Source organism: Silene latifolia, chromosome 2 (assembly GCF_048544455.1).
Source record: "Silene latifolia isolate original U9 population chromosome 2, ASM4854445v1, whole genome shotgun sequence".
NCBI classification, from domain to species: domain Eukaryota; kingdom Viridiplantae; phylum Streptophyta; class Magnoliopsida; order Caryophyllales; family Caryophyllaceae; genus Silene; species Silene latifolia.
In genome coordinates this window covers 149,173,407-149,187,052 of record NC_133527.1, presented here as the reverse complement: position 1 = coordinate 149,187,052, position 13,646 = coordinate 149,173,407, and the positions used below count along the sequence as shown (strand labels likewise).

Genomic DNA, 13,646 nt, shown 5'->3' with positions numbered 1-13,646 from the left:
CGGGTAAATGGATTATTCGGATCGATTTATTTCTGGTTCAATAATTAGGTCATTCTGAGTCCTTTGCGTCAGGATTTTGCTTAAAATAAGTCGATTGGGTCATTTCAGGTTAATACAAGTCGGATCATTTTGGGTCGGCTCACTTTCGGCGCGGGTCTATTGGGTCAATAATAAACGAATGGTAGCACAAATAATTGTGTGCGGAATGTTGTGATTAATTCGAGTTTATATACTAAAGGCTTGTTCAATGTATATCTTTATCTTTATTAATTGTTGGATAGTTGATTTTGTTTGTTTGGGTAGATAATTAAACATTCATACTAGGATATAGAGTTGGCAAGTCTGATCCAATCCGATGATACTCGACCCGATAATATTGCAAACCGAAATCGACCTGGCCCGGCTAATCCGATTGTCATAAAGACAAGTCTAATTTATATAAAAAATAATATTATCGAAGAATTTACAATAAACGGAGTCATTATAGTATACCCACAATTCAAACCCAAATATCCCGTCTTTGACTGAGCCAAACTTTTAAGATTTCTAACAGGCTATAGTACATTAGTACCCATTAAAATTTTAAATTATTTATATTTAACAAAACAAGGTATACGTAATTTATTAGATAACTTATATACTCTATAATTAGACTCAGATTTAATAGTAACCTAAATCATAACAATGTAAAACATTATTTTCTATATTTATACATTTAATTAAATTGTTGAATATTAAACCCCGTGCAATTTTGCACGGGGTTAAAACTAGTAAAAAATGATTACAAAATATTATATTGAATTCTTATATTCAATGGGCTTTAATTCGTTATAAATGTCTCGTTGAATGATATATTACATATCTATTTTGAAATACATTTTAACTGAATTTATAAGACTTACAAATTACGACTACAATTGTAATAATTAAAAGAGGATTAACACGTGATTTTCCAAATAACTTTTACGAAATTATTAATTTCTTTTCCGAAAATTAGCCAAAATTATTTTGAAAAATACTAAGTAATTTCTTTTAAATAGACAAAGTTTTAGCTAGTCATAGCGTATTTCGAAAATATTTCAACTACTTTAAAATGTTACAGTATAAGATATATTCCCTCCAAATTTTAATGTTCTTCTCATTTCATTAAAATACTACTCACATATAATACAAAAATGGGAAGAATATATATATTTGAAGGGAGTAATTATTTTATGATCCCTATACCATTAGTCAAAGTATATTAATGGACACAAATAAAGAAAAAAATGTATTTATGCATATAAATAATTACATATGACAAAACACTTTATATTAAAAAAAACATAAATATCTTATTGGGTTCTTATATATTCGAGACATCTAAAGTTAATATTATAGAATATTTATAGATAGACAAAGTGAACAATCGGTAAGTTGAGATAAAAGAGATTAATTAATTGGTGAATTTGGTAAGCATTAATGTCATAATAAAAGAAAAATTCTTAGGTGTGCCCGGGAATAGACGTTATCATGCACTTAAACCTATTAGAAGATTGTAATTACAAACAATAACTTTCATTGTCTTAATAACGAGCGCGGTCTCATTGTTAGGACGTACAAAAACATAGTAGACTTATACACATAAGAAACTTTGTGAGTAAAAAATCGAGAATATACATAAGTGATAAACTTTCTTGATGCTATGACTCCACTTATACCATATAATTTTTTTTTTTGTATTTCAATAGAAAACAAATAAGAAATCATAATAAATGTTTATAAGATGATCGAGTACATTAAAACAATGAAAAAATTTAAAGCCTGACATATTGTGAGGGTTACGAACACGTTGAAAAAATAATTTCAATATCAAAGTATTAATTTTTATGAATGAATATTAACAATGAAATTTCAATCTTTTATACTAAATATTTTATATTAGACCCGTGAATTTTCACGGATTTAAACCTAGTTAATTACTAAAAGTTGTTCCTATCCTAAATATCCTCAACTACCTAAAAACACTTTCAATAAAAATCCCTAAATAATAGTAGCAAATATATTAACACTAACACAGTAACACATGATATTACTGATAATAATATTAACGTTTACAGTATCTCAATCTTTACTCCTCTTTCACCACCACATCATATCATCATATATTATATTAAAGCTGAAACCATCAGCCTAATAAGATGTCACGTGTCAATAGCCTTATAGTGTGCTACGTGTCAATAACTGTAATTCTAAGACTTAACTAAAAAAATAAAAAAAATCGAATTAATCGGAAAGGATATTTTATTCAGTTACGATATTATGATAATTTTAGAATATCTTTTAAAGAATATATCATGCTGATTGATTGACTTAAATTTGACTAATTAAGGTTAGAATATACACATAGTGATGTGATATTTTAGAATACTTTTTGGAATCCTCGGGTGAGTTTTAAAAAAAGATCTTACTTAAAATACGAGATTTTAATCTGATTGGCATGATTATATAAATCGCACTATTTCCTAAAAAATTGTTTGTTCAGATTTGAGAATATTTAAAAAATTATTTGTTCAGATTTGAGAGTATTCTCACTCTAATTAGACTATATTTTGACAATTATGAATAATTCTAATTCTAAAATCTACATTTGCAAAATTCTAAGACGGCATTATAAATTAAAGAAAAAGAATCGGATACATATACATGTTTACTTAATTGACATACAAAAAGGCATCTAATCACGATACGAATGAGCGGGACAGACGGAGTATGAGATTTCAAGCAATTTTTCTAACAATGCATTTTAAGCACAATGTGAATATAATAATAATAATACTCTATAATAATAATAATAATAATAATAATAATAATAATAATAATAATAATAATAATAATAATAGTGATTTGAAAATTTAATAGTGTTAGTGTTCTCATGAACTATTCGAAGGGTGGTTCGTCAAACTTTGATCATGGTGCATTCCATTTGTTTTAATCAATTTTTTTTAATTATTAAGAAGTATATATATTTAATTAAAGGTAAAAAAATGACTAAGACGAGTGTAGTAGATTTAAGACGCTTTTAAATATTTTCATCTATCATATAAAAGTGAGAAAATGTAATGTAACAAAAGGGTGATGATAAAATAACTTTTTCAAAAAATAAAACCAATTGTAGAGTCTCCGTTAAGCCGTCTTAAGCTTAAGACGGGTTAAGTACATACCGCCACTTGAGTATATAAAAAGGAAAAGCAATATATTTGTCTTATATACATAGGTGGTATGATACTTGGCCCGTTTGGTCGTTTTAAGCATGAGAAATTTGTGATCTTTCAACTGCTACATTTTTTTTAATAATTGTATGATTTCTATACAAGAAAAACATAACATTACTCCGAAATTACTAATACCACTCATGTTTGTGAGCCAGTGAAATGCAAATTAGGTTAGTTTTGCAAGGATAATCAATAAAATGTAAATATCATTTGAATGATTGAAAAACTATTTGACTTAGACAATGTTGCACGGAGTACTTAACATCACCTTAGCAACGAATTTGGAAACAAAGACATAGATGATATAGAATTATCAAAAAATCAATTTAGATACTTAGTATTATTTTCAATTTATATAAGTTGTAGTGACTTTAAAAAATTGTCTAACAGCTAATATATAACATTATGACAATGAAAGTTAATGAGTAGATAAGGTGTTAGCAATTTTTTTTTATCCATTTAATTTTATTGTTCAATCTCCTATTCTAAATTAGTATGACAAAATGATTTACAATGTTGAGATACAAGTGTTAACATGGCTCAATAAACAAAAAAAAAGTATTTGGCTACTTGAAAGGCGAATGATGGGGTGAGGAGTCGTACATAAGGTTATGAGAAGGGTTGGGGGTCGCGTGTGAGGTGAGGCCGGGATAGTGGTTATGTTGGAGGTGCAGGACGGAGGGGATGGTGGAGATAAGATGGGGTAGGGTAGTTGGAGGACGTATAGGATATGGATAGGGGGGAGTTGGTTGTGGGAAGCTGTTGAGATAGGGGTTGAGTGGGACGTCGTGGTATGAGAGAGAAGGTAGGGAAATGAAAAGAGAACAAACAAGAGTACTATGGTTAAAAAAAAGTACAACAATAAGAAAAATTAAATGTATACTGCGTAAATAAACAAGTTAGAATACTACAATAATTTTGCATCCACTTTTCTGATTTCACCTCTTATTAGTTAAAAAGTCGAGCAAAAAAAACAAAGTATTTCGAATAAAACTAAATAACATAAACTTATCAAAACTGTCAAAAATTTAGTTATTTACTAAATAAAAAATACATACGTTTTTTTACTTTTACAATATACTTTCCGTTACCAACCGTGCAACGCACGGGTTCAGAAACTAGTTGAAGAAAACTTCTTTAAAATTTAAATAACTCATTATTCTTAGTAGATAATCTTACATACTTCAATTAGGTTAACCTTTTTAGCTCCCTCATATTATATTAATAATTTCTAGATGCGGCATATTAGTAAATAGTACTCCGTAATTTTTATGTGATCTAAGATTTTATATTTTTTCCCCTTAAACGTACTTATAGAGATAATGATGATTGGAAGACATTTGATTAATTCATAAACTTTTGTTAATTGTTATAGAAAAATACACTGAATTATATACTTTGTTTTAACAATTGTTGAGTAGGTTATTTTCATCTTAGTTGTATTTTAATTACTATCATACTAGTTGATATCTCATGCTAAAGCATGGCATTTGTGAGGGTTAAATTAATTAAGCTTGTAAAATTTAAAAAAAAATTACATAAATGAGTTATAATTATAATAGTATGTTGTAATGTACTGATTACAATGTTAGTAAAATTAAAAAAAATGGTTTATTTTTTTTTGCAAGAAGGGTATTACTCATATATTCCAAAAATTAGGAGTACAAGAGTTTTCTTACAAAGAATATCCCCTATACCATATACAAAACTCCTCCACTATCTATACAAGAGGAAAAGTGACTATAAGTCTAAGAATTGAAAACTGAAGTTATGTCAAGGTAAATGTTTTCAGGCCCTTTGCTCGTCAATAGTGCAAGGACAGTGAATTTGAGCTCACTGAAAACAACCTGAACTGTCCTCTCACAATCCCCAAACGCTCTTCCATTTCTTTCAGCCCAAACGGCATAAACAAGGCTTCCTACACCGCAGCTGATCAAGTGATGATTCCTGCCCTGGCCCCTTCTTTGCACAGTAAGCAAGGAACATAATGAAGTAGTGGTGGTAGGCAACTGAAGCCACTGCTGCAGAAGATGCAGTAAATCAGCAGCATAAGGGCAGGCAAAGAAAAGATGTCCTGCACATTCAGCTGCTGATTTACAGAGGTAGCATCTATTCACAATGGTAACCCCTCGAGTAATTAAGAGGTCTTGAGTAGCTAGCTTCCCTTGAACAGCAAGCATGAGGATGATTTTGTGCCTAGGAAGGATAGTACTTCTATGAATAGCTTTATATACAGTATGGACAGGATAAGAACACCTCAGACTATCATAAGCTCTCTTCACAGAGAACTTATTCTTGATGGTGCAATTGGAAAGCAAAGCCTGAACTGCTTGAGCAGAGCCTAGTTGCTCTATGCAGGCATCCCTAAGTAGAATAACTCCCCTGAGACTTTCAGAGAAACAGTCCCTGATAGCAAGGTCCCGGATAGAGCAATGTGCCAAGAAATATTTTGTAACCCAAGAAGTCCAGATTGCTCCAGTCCCTCTATCTAAATGCCAAAGCCACTTAAGCATGGCAGCCTTGTTTCAGGTGCTGACATCCTTGACTTGGAAACCCCCTTCCTCCCAAGGCACACAAATGCTTTGCCAGGCTTTAAAGATGTTCTTCCTCTTATTGTCAAGTCTGCCCCAGAAAATATCGCTACTCAATTTGGAAATAAGAAGACAAATCTGTTTTGGGAGTAATAAACCAGTGCACCAGAAGTTATTGAGACCAAAGACTATAGAATTTATAACTTGAATTCTCCCTGCATAAGAAAGATGCTGAACTGAATAGGTCCCCTTAAGAGCCTGAAGCTCATATTGACGTTATAGCGCATATTGAATAATGATAGCTGACTATTATGGAATAACATAATTTATTTTAGATTAAGTTATTTTTGTGTGAACCTATTTTTATTATTCAAAGGACTTTTAGATTAAGTTATTTTTGTGTGAACCTATTTTTATTATTAAAAATAATGATAGCTGGCTATTATGGAATAACATAATTTAATATACGGTCAATACTCTGTTATTATAAAGCGCATATTGACGTTATAGCGCATATTGACCTTATAACGGAAACATATATAAACAGTATACGACACATTTAGAAGGATGATTTACAAACAATTAAAAATACTATTTACTCCTATATTCTTTTTTCTTTTATTTTTAATAGGAAAAAATAGAATTATTGATTCTTACTCCTTATCCTTTATTAAGAACAACCCATATTAATAAGGATTAGTTAACTTTAAAAAAAAAAAAAAAAAAAGAGGACAATTTATTTTAGAAAAAAAAACAAATAAAATTGAAACCTTATCAACTCCAACCACCAACTTAAAAAAGAACAAATTAGTATATTACGGCCTACGGGTATATTAAGCGTGAATAATGGCAGTGTTAAGCCTATTTTTTTAGTTGGCATTTGATTTGATTGTAATATTTTATTATGTGGATGCAATCTTTAGTCAATAAATTAAAACTCATAATTCTAATGTGGGTCCACCATATTTGTCAATCAATTGAGCGGAAAAATTGTGAGCAACTATTATTCTTTTAGTGTAGTGGGGATGTGTCTTATTTGATATTCAATTGCTTTTAGATTTACAGGATTTGGTCCTTGGAAGGGTAGAGGTTTTGTCTACTACTACCGAGGAGATTAATTAGTTGGCTTAGGGAATATTTACTAAGTACGTTTTTCTTCTCTGATGATGGTGTATTATTGATGTTATGTGACAGAAATTTGGTAAATTATGTGGCTAATGTAAGTCGGTTTTTTTAACGTGTTCCCTAAGGGCACACATGAATAACTTAAATGGTGTGTGGTCTTTTAGTTGATTAATTAGGTACGGTGTACTAAATTACATGATTCATCTTTCTATTTAGCTTTGTTCATAATAATTGTTGCTTATAATAGTTGGTTCAACCAAGTATATACTACTTACTATTGGATAAACTCATTTACCCTTTATGTGGGATTGGGGATAGCCTTATAAATGATTTTTTTTCATACCCAAGTAAGTTCTTTTCAAAGGTTATGTATGCTCTAAAAATTGTACCTTCGTTTATTTTGAATGTAAGTTTGTGGCGCGGAAATGATTGTAATTGTTTCGTTCTTCATACAAATTTCTTTGTCATAATCCTTTGTTTCTAATCTAGAAACAGTTACCTCTTTAGTATTATCAAAGGTTTATGCTCCGTATATGGATCTAGGCTAGGGATTAAGAGTGTTAGTTTGTGTATGAATGAAACTCTTGGAAGTTAGCATGTCTCCTGAATACAATCAATTATATTTTTTTAGGATTGTTTTTTCTCATTTTTTGGTGCTTATTTAATTTGACAATTTATAAACCATATTATGTGGTAGAGTATTGTGAAATAAAGACAAGATATATTAGAGAAAACGTACAGAGAAGAAAAGAGAGACAAAACTATGTATTATTGCATTATGAGGGGGTTTATATATACACACACGATAGGGTAGAGTTTCCATAATATAATATTTCTATAATATCCTAACATATGGACATCCATATAATATTACATAATAATATTTCATAACACTCCCCCTTGGATGTCCATTACTGAAGAACATGTCTCGTTAAAAACCTCACTAGAAAAACCCCTTGGGAAAAACACTGGCGAAGGAAAAGGGTACACTAATCTTCAAACACGCATAATAATAGTTGCCTCGTTAAAACCTTTCCATGGGAAACCCAATGGGACAAAACCATGGATAAGGAAAAGGGTACAACGCGTGTCTACTCCCCCTGATGACTACATAACTTGGTGTATCTTGAAATGAACCATGCTTTAACGTAACTTCTCGTCTCGATAGTTGAATAAAATCCATTGTAGTTGATAAACTTGATATCTTCAAATCCTTGATAATTTCTATCTTCATATTTCATTAGAACTCACAATCTGGGTGTAGTCATTTGTGATGACTCTTGGATCTTTATTTCAAATAATACTTCCACAATAGTGATAGGGAATTTCTCGATAAATGACATAATATTATATGTCAAGAATAACTCGTCTTAATAATCATAGCGTATCAATGCGCTTATTGTGCTACCTCATTAAAAACCTTGCTAGGAAAAACTCATTGGGACAAAAAAACCTAGTCGAAAGGAAAAAGAGTGTAGCCATCATTCCTTAATTCCTTGTCTTAGGGAGAATCAATCCGATAATTATTGAATAATCATCCAATACCTTTGAGCCATTTTGTTTGCTAAACCATATATGTATGGATTGACATTTTCATTGTAGATTTTCACTACATTATTCTAATCGTCATGGTACTTCTGGACCATAAACTCATTTCACATGTTTAATTAGCAAGAAGCTCATTCAAATCTAAATTCCAATATGCTCAAACTTCAGGTTGAGACATCAAGTAAACTCTACAGGAGTTTAAGTATTCCATTTTGGAAATAATCACGAACTTTTCAATCGTGTCATAGAGGTTCATATATAATCATGAGTTCCCAAAACTCAATTAATCAAATATTATCATTTGATAATCATTTATAAAAAGCTCCTATAAGGAGTAATCCTCGTTGGAGTATCTCATAAGATAACAGTTCTCCTTTTAAAATATTTATCAAAATATAACAATATAATTAATCATGTGCATGCATATGATATGTAACTAATTCTAAACAACATTCTAAAACAATGCAATAACTTATATAAAATAAAACTAACTAATACGCAAACTAATTTTGGAGCCCGTGAAAATCACGGGATCGTTAATAATTTATTGTTTTAATCAGCTTAAAGATTATGGACTATGAATGTTTATCTTCCAACAAATATTTAGGCGTTATTTTAAGTTCTCTTTATTTATTGAATGAATTAGAGTGTTTAGACCGACAAAATAAAATATCAAAGGTGTTTAAGGTAGACAAGTAGAGATATTGTGATGACACAAGAGATGATAATTGTAGACAAAAATATGGCAATGTGTATAGGTACTATAAATGAGGAGGGAAGCCAAAAATTCATCATTTAAGAAAAAAAGATAGATGTTAAATTAGTAGAATGTATTAATTATTAATAGGTATAAAGATGAGAGGAAACTAAAAAGTTTATTAAATTTACATTCTTTTGTCACATTAAAATTTGTCATTTTAGGTACCATTTAATTAAATTGTATAGATTTATTTATAGATGAGTGAATGAAATCAAGGCCATGTAACTATAAATTGATAATCCACGTCACATTAAAATTTACATGTTACATTTAATTAAATTTGTCATTTTAAGTACCCCTTTATTATATTGTATAGATTATAGATGGAGTTTTAGGGTCGTCGCATGACACTTCATAGTGAAAAGAGTTGCATATTCAACTAATAAAAAGCTGCTTAAGAAAACAGTTGTTTTGATATGTGAGTATGTATCATCCTCCTGCAATTTGAAAACACAAAAATAATACGGAGTAAAAAATAAGATTCTAATTAATTCAAAATACAATAAAGAAAAAAAGTAAAAAAAATATTCTAGTTATCTATGTAAACTTTACATACCAATTTTTGGAATAAAATGGAAATTTTGATTGTTATATAATGGTGAGGGGAAAGTAAAAAGATCATCATTAAATAAAAGTAATAAAGTTAAATAAATAGGGTAAATTGATGACTAAAGTTATGAGAGGGGGATAAAAAGTTTGAATCAATTTTTTTTTAATTTATTTTGTATGTTTAAGACTTTATATTTTTTAAATTTTTTTACTAATAAGCATGTGACACATGATAATAAAAAATGAATTTTTTTTATGACACATGGCTTAGTGAGATGACTTAGTGAAATATTTAGTCTTACCTTTTTATAATATTGTACTTTACTTACCAATTTTTTGAATAACATGGAAATTATGATTATTGTTATATAATGGTGAGGGGAAAGCAAAAAGATGATCATTAAGAAGATAATAAAGTTAAATAAATAGGGTAAATTGATAACCAAAGTTATGGGAGGGAGATAAAAGGTTTGCATTAATTAATTTTTATTTTTTTTATTATTTTGTATTTGCAACTTATATTTTAAAATTTTTTTAAAAAATTTATGAATGAGGTGAAATATAAGATTTTGTTTGTCATGATGAACTCAAAGTTGGTAAGAATAGAAACTATACATATATGAAAATTAAAGGGTTAAACAAATTAAAAAAAAATGGAAAAATAAAACAATAGGCGAACGTAGTAACTTACAACATAACAATAAAGCGTTCACATCAAAGAACATCACGACATTGAATCCTATAAAACACAACAAAATAAAGAGGTTAAACTTAATTTACTAATAGAAATGTTAAAAAACCATAAAAAAAATCAATACCAAGATATAAACAAAAGATATGTAATTTCACTTAAAGAGATAAAGTATATATATATATATAAAAAAATGTTATAACATTCATTAAGATTAAGAATTCAAGAGTAAGATGAAAGGTTGAAATTAGGTTACGAACTTACAATGAATGAGAGAAGAGGAAAAACAAAAGTGGAGTAAATGCATAATAAAACATTTGCCTCTGGGTGGTAGAGGCGTGGAAACACTTGTTTTTCCAAGAAAATATAACGAAAAAAGATAAATTGAAAATACCAAGGCAAACCCATGGAAATACCCCTTTACTCAAAGCGAAAATGTGCAAAAGCTCTATTTGCCTCTGGCATGGGTTACTTCAGCGTCGTAGCGCCTGGCCTAATCCCAAAACCAAAAGAACGAGAAAAAGAGGAGAAAGATAGGGTGTCATTCGCCGACCAGTCACGACGAACGCCCCCCGATCAGTGTAAATAGAAAAAGGCCATAAGGACAATATGGTCAAAAAGGTGTCTCAAAATGGAAAGTTTAGAAATGGAGCAAACACAAATGTATTGCCATTAAGAGGAAATTGGGTAAAAATAGGTATTTGGAGGGAGTATCTAATTTGATTATGTAAATGACAAGATGTGGTACTAGACACAAGGTTTCACATTATGAAAAAAAATGGTTTCGAAAATTCTTTTTATATATACCCGTGCAATTTTACACGGGTCTAAACTAGTAGAAGTATAAAACGGGTACTTTCATCTTAAAAAAAATTGTGAACAAGTGTTACAAAGAATAGTATAGACTTAATTTTTTAACATGCTCGCCTTATAATAAGCAAAGCAGACAAATAAAAACGCGAGATAATAATGAACAAGCAAGCCCGTCTAGCTCAGTTGGTAGAGCGCAAGGCTCTTAACCTTGTGGTCGTGGGTTCGAGCCCCACGGTGGGCGTTTCATTTTTTATATATCAGTAAACTTTTTCGGCTCAGAATATTTGGGACCGATGATGCAGGCTTTATGATTGTTTATTGGGCTTCTCTTGCTTAGATGGTCATTTATAATGGGTAACGGGCTAAGCCACTGCCTTTTCTTTTCATTTCTGTGGGCTGCAGCCTGGATGAGTACACAACGGTCTTTGTATCACTTGCGGAGTTGGGGTTATGAAAAAAAACGAAATGTTGTAGTTAATATCTATTGATTTACTATAAAATAGCAACGGTGTAAAAATAATGTTTTATCCGTATGAAGGAATTTAATATCTATTGATTTAAAAAATAATGATTTTTTTTTTGGTACGGATTCTGCTTCAAAAGTAGAGAATCAGCTGCCTAAAATTTTGGATTTGCTATACAGCTTATTCCTTGGTCGGTCGACGGTCAAATACTCAATAGTTTAGAATTTAGATCGGTAAAAAATTGTTGACTTGTTGATTGGTACATATACTTCTGCAAATGACACAATAACCTATCTTCCATAAAAATTTCCTCATAACAGCCTGGCAAATTCTTGTTTCAAGCATTTTTCCATCTGATAAAATATACTCATTTTACAGACCAAATATACTCATTTTACGATAAAATAAAAATATTTTTCTGATAAAATATTTTGGTTTTTTTGTTAAAAAGTGACGGTTTTAGTTATAATAATTTTATCATTAAATGATTAGTTTTTATTACAAAAATGTTGACAGTTTCCGATCATAAGACCCTTTGAAAGGAGACTTTAAGGGTGTGTTTGGATAGCAAAAGTGGAGGGAAAGGGAGGGGAGGGAGAAGGAGGGAAGAGAAAGGGATGGAAGGGAAGGGGAGGGAGAATGGAGGAGGTCATTTTCCCTCCAAATCTTTGCTTTGTTGGAAAAATAATTTGGGCTTGAAGGGGGAAGTGGAGGATTCATTTTCCTCCCTTCAAAATCTGTTGGAATGATAATTCGTAACAACGGAAAAAATGTATTAAACTTTAACGAAACAAGAGACAAAAATAGACTTATCGAAACGGAATTGCAAAGCCGTGGTATGGAGGCCACCGACTTGAAAACTATATCGGCACGACCGTGTGGTGGTAATCGTCTCTCGCGCGTAGTTCCCAAGGTTAACACTGCGACACCCGTACACAACCACTCGTGTATGAGAGCCTTGGAACAAACAGAAACGAACCCATAAAAAACTCAGAAGCAGAAAAATATCATATTTGAGAGAGATAGGAGAATTGTATGAATTGTGTGTATGAAGTGATGAGAGAACAGCTCTATTTATAGTTGAAAATAGAGTCACATGGCAAAAAAAACGGAGGAAATAAAGGAGACAAATAAATCTCCTTAATCACAGAGATTTTATTTGACTGAGATCCGTTACAGGACTCCAAAAACACACACAAGCCAGGCCCAAAAAAGATAAGATAAAAGAGGGCCTTTGGCCCGCACCGCAGGTGCTCTACCCAAACCCGAGCCGAGCCGGCGCGCGCGCGCGTGTGTGTGTTTGGACCCAAACCCACAAGCCCAACAATCACCACAAAAGCCTCCTTGGTCCAATCTCTTACCCACCATTGGACCAAAGGCAATATAAACACAAAACATACTCCTCTCCTCACCGATGTGGGAGAGAGTATGAACCAAAAAACCAAGAAAAACTTGGCTTTTCTTGGCATCACACCAACAATCCCCCACTGATGATAAGGAAAAGCTAAAGAGAAATTTCTGGGTAAGGAAGGACTGGATACTTAAACGTTCAATGTCTTTCGACTTGAATTGACGTATTAGTGAAATGAGGCAACAACTTACTTTCAACAAGAGAATATCTTCCGATTTGAATTCCTTGTCGGTCTTCGGTCATTGATTCCCCCACAACACATATCATACCTTCAAAGACTGTTTTGTTCCGCGATTTCAAGTGCAACGCTTTTAAAGCCATGCGTTTACCCTGGCTTAGGTGAGTGCTCTAGTGAGAATTCTATATTTTTACATAGATGGTGGCTGAACCATCACACCCCCAAAGGTAGCTCAAGTGCTTCTCAGTAGCACTTCTCATAAGAGCTATTAAGGACAAAGTCCAACCTCATATAAAAACATAATCCATCAAGTGCGTCTCAA

General features: G+C 31.2%; 1 non-coding gene across 1 annotated transcript; it reads left to right on the top strand.

Annotated features, from left to right (window-relative positions):
- Positions 1-11,439: 11,439 nt before the first annotated feature.
- TRNAK-CUU (transfer RNA lysine (anticodon CUU)) lies at positions 11,440-11,512 on the top strand. The gene has a single exon. It is a non-coding gene; the product is annotated as a tRNA-Lys (tRNA).
- The last annotated feature ends 2,134 nt before the right edge of the window (positions 11,513-13,646 follow it).